Source organism: Cupressus sempervirens, chromosome 7, assembly GCF_028749045.1.
Source record: "Cupressus sempervirens isolate cs-2001-9-10 chromosome 7, ASM2874904v1, whole genome shotgun sequence".
NCBI lineage: Eukaryota > Viridiplantae > Streptophyta > Pinopsida > Cupressales > Cupressaceae > Cupressus > Cupressus sempervirens.
In genome coordinates this window covers 203,218,043-203,237,844 of record NC_143124.1, presented here as the reverse complement: position 1 = coordinate 203,237,844, position 19,802 = coordinate 203,218,043, and the positions used below count along the sequence as shown (strand labels likewise).

Here is a 19,802-nt window from a genome sequence, read left to right as displayed (position 1 = left end):
GCAGCCCATCTTCCACTGTGTCTATCACCTGAGAATTATTTGTCTTCTCTTTATCGTTAATATCTCTGATATTATCAAACTGCTTAATTGTTTCAGAGATTTCAGTCAGCCTCAGATTTATTTTTGCCTCCCTTGAGCTGTCTGAGGTATGTGGAATCGGTTTCGGAAGTAAAGCTGCTAACTTCCCTCTTTTTGCATTTTAAAACTTTCGTATCTTTCTCCGCCTAATTATTCTTTTATATTGCTTGGCATTCACATAGGTGTAGTTTCCTCTTGTGGGTGGTCCACTGGCTTGTGAGAAGCTCAAAGTGTTTGTGGGTAAATTACCATTTGTCCCTCCAAGATTGAATGAACTCGTGTGTCTGGCTGAGGGTCCTGGAAGAATGAGGAAGCTCCCTTGATTCCACTTGATGATGCTGCTGTGCATTAAACTATCCCCGTATGTCAGGACCAAGCCATTGTTACCAGAGATGTCATTGTGTTTCGTAGCTTCTCCCAGATTAGTTTGTTGTTCTACTGTTACAGGTGCCCTGACTATCAGATTCTCTGCCACCCTGTTACTGACAGATCCTGTGTTTTGCAAGGTGGACCCACCTAGTTCTAGCTATGTCTCTATTATCTTTGGTTGATCAATCAATGATACTTTTACAAGTATCTTCTCTACAGGTGTTTCTGTGATTTCCTCATTTGTTCCTTCCATGAGGGCACACTGGTGCCTTGATATAGATTCTTTATGTTGTTTTACCATTGTAAATTTACCAAAGCTAGAAGCAATAATAAAGGAAGCCCAAATAGGTCTACATTGAAATGTAAGAGGTAAGAATAAGGGAAAAGGCGTACCTGGAATCTACCTCTAGAAGCCCGCAAATATGGACCCACTAGTAATAACAAAGCCTTTAGCACTGGATGAATGGGCCCACTAGTTGCCAAGACTGCCAACCAAACCAAATTTGCCCCTGCACCGATTGCCGCTGTTGTCGGCCCTACCTTGAAAAAGGAAACCTTTGATACTTGTGCTACCTATGTAATGTGATCGTGCGCTTATGTGTAGAACAATGACTTCTTTTGTTCCCAAGAGCATTGACATTGTCATTCTCCTTCACCTAGCATGCCAAGTGGAAAGCGAAACTTATACCCGTTCTTTTTATATATTATTAATTATAAATGAGGGAAAATTTATTTAAAATATTTTATTTGAATTAATGCGGGGAACGCCGTTTAGCCCTCTAAGGCCATGGCATCGGCAGAGAAATGTTTTTGAGACCAAGTTTTGGGGATATATGGGAGAGTTCTGCGGTTTGCTCTTCGTGAATCAGTTATGCCCAGAGACACAACTTCACGAGTACTAGTATTACCCACCAAAACGACACCAAGAAGTCCGTCTGTGCGATTTGGTGCTTTACCCTCCTGCCGCTGATATTGCTCGTGCTCATCATTGAAGACATGTCATTCAGTATTGGGGTCAAGGCTTCAGCTTAATCATTTATTTCTTTTTTCGGTGAGGAACACGTTTGCCTGCGTTGATTTCATATGGCAATTTATACAAAATTCAATAAATTATGTAACTGAACAATCCCTGTCAAATCAATTTCAATGAGGTTCTAAAGTTTGAATCTTTCAAGTATGAAGAATAATAGAATTCCAGGGGTATATATTAGGCAGGAATCACAGCTTCCATGATAGGAGTGATTCATGAGTGAAAAATCTGCCAAACGATATATGAATTTGTTGGAGGCTGAGGATCACGAGTTGGAAAACCTATGTTGAAACCCTAGCTAAGACCTCCAAATGGTTTGATAAGATCACTTTGATTTTTAGAAATGACGAACTACTCAAAATATGCTCGGCCAGTACAAACGCTTTGGAAAAAGTAAAACCAGATAAATGCATATGAGAACTATAAACTCTCTTGAAAGATGCAGGATTAGTGCCTGTTATAAGCTCTGTTAAAAGTAGGATGCCTGTTGGGTATGCTGGAAATAAATACTGGAAAACTTTTTTCATTTTTGCATCTATATTTGTACGGCAATGAACAAATATAGTAATATTAAAGCTTACATGGGAATTTACAATGAATTGTGTTTATGCATATAAAGCATTGCAATTCTATAATTTCCCACAACCATTCCAAACTACCTACAAGGATCTAATTATTTATTATTTCGGTAACGATAATAAATCACGAGCACTGAGGTGTCTTTATTCAATATGTAAATGTTATTTCCCAACACTCTTACTCAAAGGTTTACATTTCTCATAACAAAAGTTTGCTGATCAAATCAAACAAATACATTTTCTTTAGAAAAACAATTTTAAAACTAGGTGGATTTCTATCAAGCGGTGTTGTAAACATTCAAAGGATGTAGCTCCCAAATTAAATTTCCAGGTTTAGATTACCACCTTTGAAGTTGTCTCATGACCCTCAAAAGAAATGAAGAACTTTCAACTCTAATTTTTAACACAAAAACGTTTAAATAACAGAAACATTGTGAATTTTGAGCTGAGAACCTCTAGCATTTGCATTTTAAAATATGTGCCTCATCACTAATTCCTCCATGCTTCGTTGATGACAAATATTTAATTGCTTTTGCTTTTGAAATTTATCAAAAGCAAGTTCTTTTTAAATTGTCACACCATATAAGTACTTAAATCATTTTTTTCTTTACTGTCCGTTGCTTAGTCGTCCGACATTCATAGGTTGTGCTGAAGAAAAAGTTGCTCCCAACATAGGGTTGTGCCAAATGCGGGGTTGAGCCAAATTCTGGGTTGAGCTGAGTGCAAAGTTAATAAGGGTTATCAAGAACAATGCAAGGCCAAATGACAAGGGTTAACAAGAGCAGAGTAGTGACAAGGTACAGGGTTTTGGGCTTCGGGTTTCAAATGTGGCCTATGTTTCTCCTCTGGTCTTTTATATTTGTTCTTTTTCTTTCTATTCCTTTATCTCATGCTGAGAAAGGGCAAAAAGTCCTCACAACTCTACATACAACTGCAAAATCCTCTTTACTTTTAGTGTGTAAATCCACACAAGATAAAAACACCTTTAAAACTTCAGTGAACCTTGAGTAGTCATTATGGAGGGAAATGTTGGAGACACACCAGAGTTTGATGGGTCTCAGCCAACTAAAACTGTCAAGCAAAACACAATGTTTGATCAGTCTGAGAAAATAGAATCACAAATCGGCATCCGTGAGGCTACAACACATAACAACCTAGGGTTAATGTCCCCATTTTTGGTGAGCTTCTGCGAATGGTTGAATCAATTCATTATAGCAACCCTTGTGAGCTGACAGGGTGATTAAGGGGTCTCAATTACAGACTTGCTATTTTTAGCAAGTCTATTTTTGGTAGTTGCCATTTTTGGAAGTGCAATGGGTGTCTCTAGTAGTTGGTTGTCACCTGAAGTGGATGTGATTATGAATTGTGTGAGCTCTTATTTGTTAATTAGTTATTAAAGTCACATTGTTATAATAATGTCATTAAGAGATATTACTAGAAGAGTTGTGTTGGAAATTTTCAGGATTTTAATTAAACTTAAGCAGTTTTTTTAGGTTTCTGAGTTTTGCCCGAGTTTTTTAAAAATCTGGTCGATTTTTTCCCAAATAAACTTTGAGGGCTTGGCGAGTTGTTGCAGAGTCCAAGTTTTCCAACTGTGGGAAAAAGCATCCGATTATTTGATTATCTATTTGGCTTTTGTTGTCTTGTGACAATTTTGAGTTCGTGGATTTTTGAGCCCTTGCTGAAGTATAAGGGTTTGAGTTTTAGTGAGCAACTAATCTTCAATTGAGGTATTGTAGGTTATTCTCAAAAGATTTTTTGTCTCATTTCTATGATTATTGTGCTGAGAGACAGATTGAGTTGATAGTGTTCTGACACATAATCTGTGACTGGATTTGGAGTAATTGAATTCTGGAAAGTGTAGTGAGTAAATTTTGAGAACTGTGAATTGCTTGGACTATAATTCATTGTGGTATTTAGGTGTTCACCTCTAGGAGTGATTGTCAGCATTTGAGTTATTCTCCTAGCACTGGAAACATCAAAGTCTGCTTGCACTTGAGCGTGGGTTTGACCTGTAAGTTGGCAATGTGGAATTCCAACTGTGGTGTGAGAATTGTCTGCAAGTAGCGGGCCCTGTTTGAACTCAATTTGCAACCTGTTAATTGGGCGGACGGAAGCCTAAATCTCTAGTATTGGGCAATCATATTCTTGTGATTGAATGGAATTTGGGTTGCTCAAACTTGGCGCCTATTTCTGCACATTGGGCAGCCATTTGGCCATTAGTGGCTGCGTCTGAAGGTTGCTTGGGTTCGGCAACCATTTCTGAAGGGTGGCGATTCTCTATACATTCCTGTGTGCAAGGTTTGAGCATTTGCGCTCATTCTCAAGGCTGTGAATTAATAGTTAGTGCATACCATAACTCCTCAAGGGCCTACATTTGGATTGAAAGAAGGCTGCACTTTCTCATGTGGAGGCTGCATTTGATATAACAAGCATGTGTTTCAATTTTTGAAGCTAGTTTCATTGACAACTGTGGTCGCATGTTGTTTGGGAATTATGAAAAAAATTTATGTGAAGGCTGCGATTTAATTGAGAATTGAGTAAATTCTACATGTAAACTGTTGTATAGTCTTTGGCAATTGGCGTCTACACAAATAGGTTCCAATTTATTAATTTAGTTATTTGTAAAGCCAATTCCCAAATAATTTGAATAATGAGCAACAAATTGGCATGAGCTATTTGTGTACAATATTTATTTTCAGTCGTTTCATTGAAGCATTTTCTTATTTGAGAAAAAACAAAAAGACATCTCAAAAGCACAAAAATCAGAAAAGCACAAAATCCCCAGAAGAAAATGAAGAATTTCTTATTTGCCATTAACATTCTAGTTGAAGACTAGGTAGGGTCATTACAGTGGTACCAAAGCAGTTTCCTACCAGACTATAGGGATTGGGCTCAATTTGATTAGTGCTTAATTTTGGAGATTTAGTTTTCAGCGTTATGGATGGGGATAGGAGGTTTGGTATGCTTTATACCCGGAGAGGTTACACATCTCCTCCCAAAGTCAGTGATCCTGAGATTTATTTTGGTACAGTGGGCGATGGTGGAGATGGTAGTCTAGATGGTTCTGCTGGTATAGGTTATAGGGATGCAGGTAGAGGTTCCAAGATTGATAGAGAGGCTGAGCAAACATTTAGGAACTTGGTAGCCGAACAGAACCAGATGGCTAGTGTGCTACAACAGCTCTCTGATACTCTGCGATAGATAGCACTTCCATGGGAACGAAATAGGGAGAGGGCTCGAGATGTTAATGTTGGTTCTCATAGATCTCGAGTCGAGGATAGAACCCTAGATGGTGATAGATATAGAGATGGACATCGGGTTCGAGTTGAGGATCGAAATGGTTTAATTGACAGAGCTGACTGACATACTGGCACTCATGATAGGTTGCAAAGGCCTATGTTTATGAGATTCGAGGTGGATGTGGTTAGTGTTGAGTTTGAGGTTGCTCCTTTTGCTGATGACGTGGTGGCGCACTTTGCGGATTGGAATGCTTTACCACAAGTGATTAAAGAGCATTTGAACTTTGATAGGTTCCTGACTCAGAAGCAAGAGCATTCTAGGGCAAGGTCGGCACCTGAGAGACAAAGGCCTCAACAGACATAGTTACAACAAGTTGCCAGTAAGATGACGTTGGAGCACTTTGACGATAGGAGGAGAGTTACAACTCGAGCTTGGATCCATAAGCTCGACACATATTTGGCTTCGTGTCCTATGTTTGAGGTGGACGCTATCAGATTTGGAGTGCTACATTTGGATGGAGCTGCCCATGGTTGGTGGTACCGTGGGTTAGTTTCTTTGCGGCATGATCAAATGACTTCCTATCAGGCTTTTATAGATTGCTTGCTTGAGAGATTTGATAAGAAGGATCCAAAGGTGTACTTCTGTGAGTTGGCTCAACTGAAGTAGTCTAGTGGATTAGAGAGTTATTATAATGAGTTCTAGAGGCTCTCAGCCATGGTTTATGATATTTCAGAGCACAGACAAGTTGTTTATTTTTGGAGGGATTGATTGAGCCACTCTGTGGATGGGTGAAGTCATTGGACCCATCTTCGTTACAGGTAGCGATGAGGAATGCATAAGACTTGGGAGCCATCTTCTCAAAGCAAGGTTGCTTTGAAATCTTTTGTTCCTCCACTTGTTGATGAGGAGTCCTTGTCAATTGTTGAAGAAAAGGGGAAGTCAACATGGAATTTTGATGATACATCCAGAGAGGAGTTGAGGAGGAGACAACTTTTCTTTTGGTGCAAAGGGCCTTTCTCTAAAGGTCAGACTTGTGCATTGAGGCCTAAGGGATTGGCAAATCATGGCACGTGGGTTTATACTGATATTGTTGAGGGAGAGTCATCACAAAAGCCTGAGGATGAGGAGGAGGATAGTCATGGTGGCAGTAGAGTTTATACTGTGATAAGTGTATATAGTCTTATATTTGACTCACATGTTCAGGATTTGCATCGGGCGTAGAGTTGGTCTGTGCCTAAGATGGATTGTCTTCAGGATGATTGGGTAGGTGTAGTGAAGGAGAGTGTGCTAAGATCTCCTATGCATTTATCTACCAGTGATGTCCTAATTCCTGCATCATTAACACAAGTATTGGGTGCTGTGCTTTAGGTCATGGTGTTGGTTTTGATGTTGGCATACAATTGGTTCAGCAGTGACATGGATTCCACTTGTTTCCTATTGGATCTCGGTGTAGGTTTCGGTGAAATGCCTGATTGCTTGAGGACATGCAATCTCAAGGAGGGAGGATTATGATGTCCCCATTTTTGGCAAGCTTCTGCGGATGGTTGAGTTAGTTCATCATGTAGCGACCCTCATGAGCTGATAGGGTGATTAGGGGGCCTTAGTTGCAGACTTCTATTTTTAGTAAGTCTATTTAAATTTTTGACAGTGCAGTGGGTAGCTCTGACAGTTGGTTGTCACTTGCAGCGAATGTGGTTATAGTTGTGCGAGCTCTTATTTATTAATTAGTTATTAAAGTCACATTATTATAATAATAATATTTTATTATAATAATAATATTGTATTATAATAATGTCATAAAAGATATTACTAAAAGAGTTGTATTGGAAAGTTTTAGGAGTTGAGTTCTTTTTGGAACCTTTCGCAGTTTTGGAGTTAGAGTTCTTTTGGGAAACTTTTGCCAACAAGAGATTATAAATTTGAGTTCATTTCATTGGAAAAAAATCCAATTATTTGATTATCTATTTGTCCTTTGTTGTCTTGTGACAATTCCAAGTTTGTGGATTTCTATGCCCTTATTGAAGTATAAGGGTTTGAGTTTTAGTGAGCAACTAATCTGCAGTTGAGGTATTGCAGATTATTCTCAAAGGGTTGTTTGTCTCTTTTCTGTGATTGCCGTGCTAAGAGACAGATTGGGTTGATAGTGTTTTGACAAATTATTTGCAACTGGGGTTTGGAGTAATTGAATTCTGGTAAGGGCCCGTTTGGTTGGTGGAATTAGAATGGAATTGGCATTCGGAATTCTTAAAAAATTCTAATCCATTGTTTGGGTCCACACAATCGGAATTGGAATTGGAAAAAAGTGGAATCCGGTATCCCCATTTGACCCCCAAATCAAGAATTCCAAATTCCTTCAAAATACTTGTTATTTGGAATTCCCGTTTTAATTCCCATTTTAAATACCATTTTTTGAAAATGAGGATTTCAACTAAAGTAAAATTTAATTGGGTTTGACATCCGGATGCCCATTTCGGGGTACCTTTTTTTGCACTAATTTTTGAAATTTAATTTTTTAAATGGGGGGAAAATTTTCCGCTATTACTTGCTCATATATTTGCCACTGTTGAGTAATTTATTAAGGTTTTTCCGCGTGATCCGCCTCGGTAGTTATTGCAAAAAAGTTTGTTGAAATAACTTTTTCACATACATTGTTTCTCAGTTAAATGAATCGTATGCAGGACAAAAACAATCTACTCTATTGATTTTTTTCTGGCGTAAAAGTGTTTCTAGGTAAGATTTCGTAAAATTTTAATATAAACATTTAGACTTTGCACCTATGAGTTTGAATGTTGTGATGATCACATTTTTTATTGGATCTCTACAAATATATATTTTTTAATGGGATGTTTCTAACTCTTATTTCATCAATTCTTGTGATTCGGATTCACTCAACAAGACTTGAACAATATACATATTTCATATCAGTAATTATGTGAATTATAATCAATGGTATTTTTTTTATAGAACAAGTCATAAAAGTTTTAGTATCCATTAGTACAATCTCATCCTTGTCTGTTATGATAATGTTTACTTTCAACATGACTTAATCTTTTTATGCTTGTTAAAAATGTTTGGACTTCAACAAACCGAATAAGTATTGAATTTTTTTGCATGATGATAATGCTATAGCTAGATGATAATATTTTGCATGTTATTTTGGCTAGTATTCCAATTCCACAATGTGCAACCAAACGGAAGAAATCTATATTCTCACAATGAATCCTTGGTTAACCAAACAGTCCCAAATTGGATTCCCTAATCATAATCTGGATTCCAAATTCCAGAATCCTAAAGCCAGCATTCTGAATGCCAATGCTTAATTTATATTCCAGCAACCAAACGGGCCCTAAGTGTAGTGAGTAAATTCTGAGAACTGTGAAATGCTTGGACTGTAATTCATTGTGGTATTTAGGGATTCACCCCTAGGAGTGATTGTCAGCATTTGAGTTATTCTCCGAGCATTGGAAACATCAAAATCTGCTTGCACTTGAGCGTGGGTTTGACCTGCAAGTTGGCAACGTGGAATTCCGAGTGTGGTGTGAGAATTATCTGCAAGTAGCAGACCCTATTTGAACTCAATCTACAACTTGTTAATTGGACTGGCTGGAAGCCTAAATCTCTGCTATTGTGCAGTTATATTCCTGTGATCGAATGATATTTGGGTTGCTCAAACTTGGCTTCTGCACATTGGGCAGTTGTTTGTTCATTAGTGGTAGTGTCTGAAGATTGCTTGGGTTCGGCAACCATTTCTAAAGGATGGCGATTCTCTATACATTCCTCTATGCAAGGTTTGAGCATCTGTGCTACTTGAGGTTGCAAATTAATAGTTAGTGCCTGCCATTACTCCTCAAGGGCTTGCAATTGGATTGAAAGAAGCCTGCGTTTTCTCATGTGGAGCCTGTGTTTGATATAATGTGCATGTGTTTCGATTTTTGAAACTAGTTTCAGTGACAGCTATTGTTGCATGTTGTTTGGGAATTATGCAAACAAAATTATGGAAAGGCTGTGACTTAACTGAGAAGTGAGAAAATTCTGCATGTATACTGCTGTAGGGTCTTGGCAATTTATTATTTTAATTATTTATAAAGTCAATTCCCAAATAATTTGAATAATGAGCACCAGATTGCCATGAGCTATTTGTTTACAATATTTATTGTCTGTCATTTCATTAAAGCATTTTCTTATTTGGGATAAAACAAATAGACATATATATCTCAAAAGCACAAAAATCAGAAAAACACAAAAGCCCCAAAAGAAAACAAAGGATTTCTTATTTTCTATTAGCATATCTATTTGAAGACCAAGTAGGTCATTACAAACACCTTGGAAGTGGTTGAGGGGGATAGTTTACTTCAGAATCCCGTCTTTGGGATGATAAATCAGGGGGTTTTCTAGTCTTTCTAGGGATGTTCTCTCCAACAGGGTTTGGGAACTTTGGCAACCTGGGGGAAGCAAGTGGCACCCAATGGCTAGGCTTGTTGGGCTTTCACCAATTCAATGCGCCAACTTCGAGGGGGAATTGTGTGTATGTGAATGCGAAACAATACAAAGGAATCATTAGACATAGAAAGACTCGAAAGGTTAAATATGCGAAGAGGGGGAAACTTGCAGTTATACTGCCAAAACCGATACCAAAAACCTTGGTTATTAACATTACGAAACATGGGCAAAGGGAGAAAAATGAAACATCCAATTCAATGCCAGTTCCCAAAGGTAAGGTAGATGATTCTCACACAACAAACACAACAGAAAATGAGCTTTCAAATACTTACAGCCCAACGAAAACACATTTGATGTGATGTCTAGATCTATATGTTGATGACCTAGTACTCATGAAAGAGAGGTTGTTTGCCTTAGAAGAGAGGATTCACACAGAGGTTATTAAAGTAAAAAAGATCAGCAAAAACAACTGGAAACTAACAAAAGAAAACAATATGCTTAGAGAGCAAGTACAAAAACTGCAATTTAACATGGACAAAGGGGAGTACGAGTTGATTTTGTTAAGGGAGGAGGTAGGAGAGATGAATTAGCAGGAGTCACGGTAGGAGGAAGTGAAAGGGACAAAGATAATGACCCACAAATCAAAGAAATCCAATCTGCAATGGCCGTCATGGAACTAAAAGAGAACCAACTAAGACAGCAAATTGAAGAAGTCAGGTCGTGGATTCACATAGTAAGGGGGCTAGCAAATGCGCCAAACGACAACATAGAAAAGCAAGTAAGGAGACAAACTAGGTATGAGAAAGACAGAAATGAAAAGGCAGCAAACATCATCATCAAAGGGCCAAGAGACTATGGAGAATAGGAAAACACAAAAGAGTTAATAAGAAACTTCCTCAAAGATCAACTAGATTGGAATGGAGTAGTTCTACAAACCCAAAGAATCAGAAAATGGATGAAGGATAGCAAGGGAAGACATGTGAGGGTGACATTGAGGAATATAGAAGAAAAAAACAAAATTCGAAGAAATAAGAGGTTTCTCAAAGGCAAATATGTTTATCTTGATGAAGAACTTACCATAACCCAACAAGATGAAAGAAGGAAAGAATGGGAAAAAGTTAAAACAACAAAAGAAAATGGAAAATTGGCGTGGCTGCAAAATGGAAAAGCCCAAATCAGTGATAAATTAACACATAATAAATAGGAACTCAAGCCCAACCAGGAACACTTAACACACAATTAGCTGGAATTGTAGAGGTTACCCTTGGAGAAGAGGATGTGGGTTAGGGCCCATAGCTAGAGATATTGACATTATTTTTCTTATAGAGACACATGAATGTGATTGGTGTAAGGTCCCGGAATTTGAGGGGTATAAGAAAGTCTCAATGTGGAATGGATGGGCTGAAAGTGGCAAGGGGCATGGAGGTGTTATCATTTTAATTAAGGAAACATGTGGCAGATTTATAATTATAGAGAAAGAAGAGGTAAATAAATAGTACATATGGATGAAAATAACAAAAAATTAAGTGTCTATAGGGGTGGCAACTTGCTACTTCGCTCCTAAAGGCTCAAAAACATAAAAGAAGAGTAGTCTTGATTGGGAAGATCCATATACATCACTCAAAAAGGACATTTCTGCCTTTAGCTCTTTAGGTGAAATTTTGATCATAGGTGACTTCAATGCTAGGATGGCAAACAATCAAACTCTCAACCTCAAAAGCAGTCATAAAGAAAGCAGTGATCTGCTATGGTTAGAAGAAGAATTGACACAATACTGGCAAAGGTCATCACAGGACAACAAGGGCAAGGTCAATCACTATGTGGCAGAATTACTAGGTTTTTGCAGCCTTTACAACATGGTCATATGCAATGGGACACCACTTGTAAAACCTACAATGGACAAAGTGTGGTTGACTATGTCATTTGCTATCAAGGCTACCCCTCAAGGATAATTGAATTTGAGATAGGGGAATACCCAATTGGGCTAAATTCTGATCACAATCCAATTTTATTGAAGTTGGCCACTCGCATAAAAGGACAAAAAAACATTCAAACCGCTTCTCAAGGAAGGAAAGTACTCTCGATTGGTAGGGTTTTAATGACACAAGAAATTCAGGAAATTTTCAAAGGTTCTCTTAACCGGTTGTCTAATAATTAGGAAAATAATATTACTATTCCGAACCAACACCTTGTTGACAAAGATAATCTTGCCTTGCCCTTATTATCATCAAGGCTCTTGAGGAATGTAAAAGATCAAGGCCCAAAAGAGACACTAAGGATACTTTCCTAGCTAATCCTTGGTTTGATAATGAGTGCAAGATGGCAAAAAGGAGTATGAGAGTGGAAATGAACAAAGAAAACAAAGAGGAGTATTAAAAGTTGTTAAGGCGAAAGAAAGAGTAATATGTGGACTTAACAAGGCTTGAGTTGATCAACCTTGGGAAAAACAATCCCAATTGTTTTTGGAAAGAGCTACGACCAAAGAAGAAGCAAATAGAGAATAACATCACAGGGGCTCAATGATTGGAGTATGCCAAGATACTTTATGAACGTGGGATGAGAGAGCATAGAACCTTGATAACTAGGTGCACAGTTGATCTATTCAGCAACAAAGATATTATTCAAGGCATAAAGAGGTTAGCTGCAGGAAAATCCCAAGATATTGATGGGTTGCAAGATGAATATTTGAAATGGGGTTTGATATTCTTGCGCCTCTTATCAATTGTATCTTCAACAATGTCAATGAGGAGGGTTTCCCTCAAAACTGCACAACTAGTGTGGTGATACCGCTTCAGAAAAGTGGAGACATAAACAACCCTTCAAATTATCGGATTATCATTGTCTGTCCTCTCGACAAATTGTTTGGCACCATGGTAGAATGATAAATTAGTAGATGGGCAGAAATAGAGGGAAAAGGAGCTAAGGGGCAGGTTGGTTTTAGACCAAAATATGCCACTACTAATCACAGGGTCACTCTTAGATTCCCTGTTGAAAAAATATGGATCACCCAAGGGGATGAGGCTTTTTGTTGTTTTTTGGACTCTTAAAAACCTTTTGACATGGTGTTGCGTGACAAACTCTGGGATAGAATGGAAGAGCTGGAAATTCCTAAGGAGCTTAGGGCTGCAGTATATATATTGTATGAGCATGTTAAGGCTAAAATCAGAACTATAGATGGGATGTTTGAATGCTTTGGCAATAACATTGGGGTCAACCAAGGGTATCCTTATCTCCAATTTTGTTTGGGTTTACATTGACAAGTTGAAAGAATGGTTAAACAAGACTAGTGGTGAGGAGGTGCAGCTAACTAGCTATGTGATAAAACTACTTTTGTGTGTAGATGATCTCATCATTATTGCTAAGACGACCAATGATTTGAGAGAACACCTGAAGGCATTGGAAAGCTTTTGTTAAGAAGTGGGAATGCAAGTGAACACCAACAAAACCAAAGTGGTGATCTTCTCTTTGAAGAGAAATAGGAAGCACACAAGCACATTTCTCTTTGAGGGTAATCCTCTAGAGATAGTGAATGAGTACAAATATTTGGGAATCAATTCTCAAAACAAGCTTAGCTGGAAAACATTTAGGACAAAAAGAATTCAAGAGGGTTGGAAAGCATTGTATTCTCCACAAAATAAGTGTAGGAAAGCAAAACTATGGGATTGGAATCCAAGAAAATGGTATTTGGTTTGCTAGTCACCCTAGAGGTCTTATATGAGTGTGAAATTAGAGGCAGCAGTATGTGAGATAAAAAATGGAGATAAGTTGAAAGAATACAAAAGCATTTGATCATCAATAGTCTCAAAATCAAAACAACTGTGCCTTATGAGATCTTATTGGCAGTAGCTGACTGTTTCCCCTTAGAAGCCGTGGCAATGATTCATCTACTAAGTTATGTAAAGAAAACTCAGGGTATGGAAAGCCATCGTCGGCCTAAGTTAGTCTCTGAGGAAAGGCTAGATAGGAGAAAAGGCACATGGAAGAAGCAAAACAACAAGTGGATGAAAAATTGGGATGTTAACATTCAAGGGTGCCCAGTCAATAATGAAGAAATAAACAAGTTTGTTCGTGAAATTTTTTGAAGTGTCATATGGACAAGGCACAATGAGGGAAAAATATTGTTGCATCAAGGAATTTAATCCCACAACAAATCATGAGGAAAAAGTGTATATAGGAGCAAATATCAAATGGAGAGCAAAAATGCATATAGCCCAACTTAGAATTGTGCAAATGATCTCATCATTATTGCTAAGATGACCAATGGTTTGAGAGAACACCTGAAGGCATTGGAAAGCTTTTGTCAAGAAGTGGGAATGCAAGTGTAACAGCAACAAAACCAAAGTGGTGATCTTCTCTTTGGAGAGAAATAGGAAGCCCTCAAGCACATTTCTCCTTTGAGGGCAATCCTCTAGAGATAGTGAATGAGTACAAATATTTGGGAATTGATTCTCAAAAAAAGCTTAGTTGGAAAACATGCAGGACAAAAAGAATTCAAGAGGGTTGTAAATCATTGTATTCTCCACAAAATAAGTGTAGGAAAGCAAAACTATGGGATTGGAAGACCAAGAAAATGGTATTTGGTCTGCTAGTCACCCTGGTGGTCTTATATGGGTGTGAAATTAGAGGCAGCAGCATGTGAGATAAAAAAGGGAGATAAGTTAAAGAATGCAAAAACATTTTATCATCAATAGTCTCAAAATCAAAACAACCGTGCCTTATGAGATCTTATTGGCAGAAGCTGACTCCTTCCCCTTAGAAGCCGTGGCAAGGATTCATCTGCTAAGTTACGTAAAGAAAACTCAGGGTATGAAAAGCCACCGTTGGCCTAAGTTAGTCTCTGAGGAAAGGCTAGATAGGAGAAAAGGCACATGGAAGAAGCAAAATGACAAGTGGATGAAAAACTGGGATGTTAACATTCAAGGGTGCCCAGTCAATAATGAAGAAATAAACAAGTTTGTTTGTGAAATTTTTTGAAGTGTCATATGGACGAGGCACAATGAGGGAAAAAAAATATTGTTGCATCAAGGAATTTAATCCCACAGCAAATCATGAGGAAAAAGTGTATATAGGAGCAAATATCAAATGGAGAGCAAAAATGCTCATAGCCCAACTTAGAACTGATACTCATCAATTGAGATGTGAAATGGGTAGATGGCGAGTGCCAAAGCAGGAATGGGAAAACAAGACTATTCTGTGACATGGGGGTTGTTGAGATGGAGTACCATTTTGTCATGATCATGAGGAAAAAGTGTATATAGGAGCAAATATCAAATGGAGAGCAAAAATGCTCATAGCCCAACTTAGAACTGATTCTCATCAATTGAGATGTGAAATGGGTAGATGGCGAGTGCCAAAGCAGGAATGGGAAAACAAGACGTGCCTATTCTGTGACATGGGGGTTGTTGAGATGGAGTACCATTTTGTCATGGAGTGCTTGGTGTTCAATGACATCAGATCCGAGTATGCGGAGATTTAAGAGGAAGGCAGCTTGAACTACATATTTGAGGTAATACAGTTAGCCAAAACTGCAAACCTAATTATCAAAATCCACTAGCAAAGAGATGAGTCAGTCAAGATGTTACAACCCGCTTATGTTCACTTCCTCCTTTCTAGAGGTGTGTGCTAGCTTGCGTATCCCCTAGGCTGCTTTGGCCTTGTGGACATTATTAAAATCTTTCATTCATTCATTCTAAACTTCAAGAGCATTCAAATTTTTACTAACATATTGCCTTTCGAAATAAATGCATTTTTGACTCTACTCCTAACATTTGGTAAACAATAGTAAAAAGCATTTGAATATTATTTCCTCTACAATTGACATTTTTGTTATGCTCTTTTTGCTGTAAATCATCCCAATGTTCAAATACACTAGGCAAATTTTGTTCTAGCATATTTGGCTGAAAATTTCTGCCACTTTACAGGAAAAAATATTGACAAAATCCTCACCCACTGCTCACCTTTAAACTGAGCATTCTGCCCTCAAACAATAGATAGAGTTAGAATCACAAATGAGCTTTTATGAAAAAATCTTGTTTAATTCGACATTACACACATCCTATATGATGACATCATGGCATAATATAATAAGCAATCTGAAGTTTTAATCCTGCAGGTGGTATTCTCCAACTTGATTATTATCCTGAAGCAGTGGCTTGCCTTTTAATACTGCTTGACTTCATGTCTAGTGTTTCTGCTGTACTCGATGATGTAAGCCATGGGCTTTGGTACCAGAATGGAAAAGTGAAAAGTATCTACATTTGTACAGTATTAGACATATAATTATATTATTAAAATTTAGAGATTTATAATGAATTGTAAAAATGTTTGTATAGCATTCCATTCCTGTTAGTTCACATAACTACCTCAATATACGTACAGGAAATCAACAATTCATTTTAACAACATAATAATCCTAAAGGTACTAAGGTGATTTTTGAAAATAAAATAAAAGATGAAGATTAATTTCTCAAGTTCCAACAATAAGCTCTATTGAAAGATGCCAGATTTAGGCCCCCTTTTAGATATCTGGGAATAAATTCTCTTGTGTGGGATTAAGGTTCCTATTAGGCGTACCCTCGAAAATGACATTTGTGAGTATTACTTAAAACATAAATTGACATATAATTCCTTTCAATGGTAAAATAGCAAAGAAGAGTATCCCGTCTTTAGGTTAGGTGCTATTTCTATGAAATTTGCAGGATTGCATTTTGGGCATATTGACAGAATATCACTCTTGTAAAAGAACTGGTTCACTTTTCTTTGAATTCATAAATTATATATATCAACTGGTTCAAAAATCTTTAAAAATACTCTTTATCATTCATGCCACATTTAGATTAATTGTCCCCTTTTCTGCCATTCTTTCTGAATTCATCATTCGCAGTGGCGTCACATACTGCTATTCTAATATGCTGCTGTTAAATCCACAGCTCATATTATTATTAAAGGAGGCCTTCTGGGTTTTTTTTTTTGTGTGATTGCAAGTTTTGGGGTTTTAAAGTTTACTAAATTGATACTCCCAATTTTGGTAGTGATTTTTGGGGTTGAATGGCTTTCAACTCACTCTATTGTTTCGCTGCATATCATTCAGAGTAATCAAAATGCATTTCTGCTACAAATTCCATTGAGTACACAAGCTGATACAAAGTATGTATTTTTTTTAATAGCATGTTTTTTCCTAATGCATTTTGTTGCTTTAATTAGGTAAATACGGTTGAATTATTTAACTGGGTTGATAGGATTATTTTACTTAATTTGTCAGTCTGTCGGTTCTAGAAGTTTCATAGTCTTGATCATGATCTCCTAAATTTATTTTTATTTATAGGCTTGTGCTTGTGCAGCTGATAAATTGGTTTCATATGGGATTTCTGAGATGGACTCCATTGAATACACCATCTGATACTAAGCATGTATTTTTTTTTCCATCTTTTGCATTTTATTGCTTTTCTTTGGACTGCGAGAATTGGGTAGCTGTCCCCTATAAACTGCTGTGTGCGCCTGGTAAATTTTTACATGACCAGTGATGTGCACAACATGCCCTTGGTAGCATATGGGTTGGGGGAGACATTGTATTTTGTTGCTTTGATTGGATAAATCCTGTTGAATTTTTCAATGAGTTAAATGAGATTGTTTTACTTCATTTGTCACTCAATTGTCTCTAAGAAGCTCCACTGTCTTGATCATGATCTCTTGAATTCATTTTTAGTCATATGCTTGTTTGTGCAACTGATAAATTGGTTTCATAAGGGATTTTTGAGATGGAACACAAGTATGCAAATATAGGTGGGCATTCTGTAAGCCCCAGTTATATTATTTTCTACAGGAAAGGCATTCCCAAACCTGTATTTTCCTGTTGATTTTTAGGCAGTTACTGTATACTTGCAATGTATCATGGGGTTAAGCATTTCCCTAGGGTAATTTGTCCACTGACATTGGTAAACTGCCAGTGGTGTAGTGTAGAATGTATCAGACTGTAATTTGCTTTTCGCTGGATAATAAAATAAGTGGATGCCTGTTTCTCTGGTGGATGTAGCCCATATCGGGTGAACTGTGTTGAATCTTTGTGTTATTTTTTTTGTCTTTTCTATTTTTTGAATTAACTTAATATTGTTTATTGTTCATATCTGCCTAAACTATAACAATCTTTTCAATTCCAATTTGATTTCAGCAAGAAAATTGTATGTTTAGAATTTGATATACTGATTTTTGTGGGATTTGTTTTCCATTTGGAATTTGAGAAGAGGGTAAAACAAGTCCAGACTTAATTCTTATGTTTTATGGAGTAGGAAGAAAGGAAGCAAATCCATAAGATTCTGATCACTAGCAACAAAGAGAGAGAGTTCCTGGAACTAGCCAAAATTAGGCCCTCGGCCCCCATTCCGAGCAATTTAATGAAATTTTAAAATGTGAAATGCACATTCTTTCTGTTCACATGTTGCCTAGTTAGCTGAACAGCAGCAAAAAATTTGCTTGACTGGGCTGCTTTCAATCTTGTAGATCCGGGACATAGAAGTGAAGTTGATGTACATTTTGTAGCTGAACTTTTAAATGAAAGAAATGCTTTAAGGACTCCTTTTTGTTCTATTACAATTTGATGCCAATATTGTGAGACTAGCTGGTTGGGATAAACTATGTTGAATATTGAGTTTTGCAATTTCAACTTGAATTCACTGCTGTTTGTTGTTTAGCTTTAATGTAGTTCTGATGTGAAACTGATCGTATTTAAATAGTTTTCTTTTAAGATAGATCAGAACTTTGTTCTTTTAAGGGGCAAATACAAATGCTTCAAGAGTGTAAAGTTCTTCATGTCATCATGCAATGTTCCAAGTATTCAAGAGTACACTACTGCAAGATATAGTGTTATAGCGCACAATTATCATAGGATATTCACTGAATGAGTGCTTTGAAAAGCCATTATGTTCAATGTGAAATCCAGTTTGACATTACAAAACCTGATACAGATATGGTTGCAATCACTCTTCCAATATATGCTCAAAGTGGAGCTTTACAGAAGGGTAGGGAGATCCATGGAAGTTGATATTATCACCTTTTCATTTAATCCCTGACTCTCTTGGTTCTCTCTCTCTCTCTCTCTCTCTCTCTCTCTCGTCCTAGTCTGCCTTGGCTCTGTTTTTTCGCTTTTCATTATGTACTGCAGCATTTCATTTGATTCAACATCTTCCATGCAGTTGTTAATGCCTTTGGCTCTTTTATATAGCAAGTGAAACATCATTGGAGTTTTAAAATCCACAAAGGTTTTTTTGCCCAAGATGTACCCACATTATTTCACCTCCTCTCTCCAATGCATACGAATTCATTTCATATTTTCAATTAAGGTAGCTCTATTCATGAGTCATGTTTTACTCCTTGAGAAATTCATTAATTTGCTGCTTGAAATTATTATGTGATCAATGAAAACAAAATATAGATGGATGAAGAAGTCATTGCTGTCTATGGTTAATTTTGTAGTTGCTTTATGGCCTGTTTTCCCATTCTTTCATCCTCACTACATCAATTCTGTGGAGTGGATTAAGAATCTGTTTTAGACATCACATTCAAGAAAATGAGCATTCACTGCACAAAACACAAATTCTTTCAAAATTTGAAGATAATTTCCAAACAATTTAGACATGAACAGAGACGCTCAATGTAGACAGCCCCATTCTATTTTACTGTGTCTTTTATGGTTTAAATCTTCCTGGCATTTTGGTAGAATTTGCATTTTGTACTCTACTATGAATTGAGGGAAATAATGTTAGTTTTTGGCCTTTCCCGTAGTAGGCATGTTTTCTCTCTCTTAAATTTAGGTGCATCAAAATCGAACAAGTTTTGTGGAACATTGCCTGTCTGGCATATATGTACATCAATTTCTTTCCTTGTTTTGCCTTAAGGTTAATTGTAAATGGTGAATGTGAGGTCCATTTTTTGTGTATAAATATGTTTCTAATCCAACTTGTAATTTTCCCATTGTCATGATGATACAAGAAATATTTTTACAAAACAGTACTATATAAATGTTGTCTTGCTCCATGCTTAAAAAACAGTACCATCAACTTCTCGCAGAT

At 37.1% G+C, this 19,802-nt stretch overlaps 1 long non-coding RNA gene across 1 annotated transcript; it reads left to right on the top strand.

Moving 5' to 3' along the window:
- The first annotated feature begins 1,212 nt into the window (after positions 1-1,212).
- LOC149546207 (uncharacterized) lies at positions 1,213-18,327 on the top strand. The gene is made up of 2 exons (XR_016353662.1): positions 1,213-1,498; positions 18,024-18,327. It is a non-coding gene; the product is annotated as an uncharacterized LOC149546207 (long non-coding RNA).
- Positions 18,328-19,802: the final 1,475 nt, after the last annotated feature.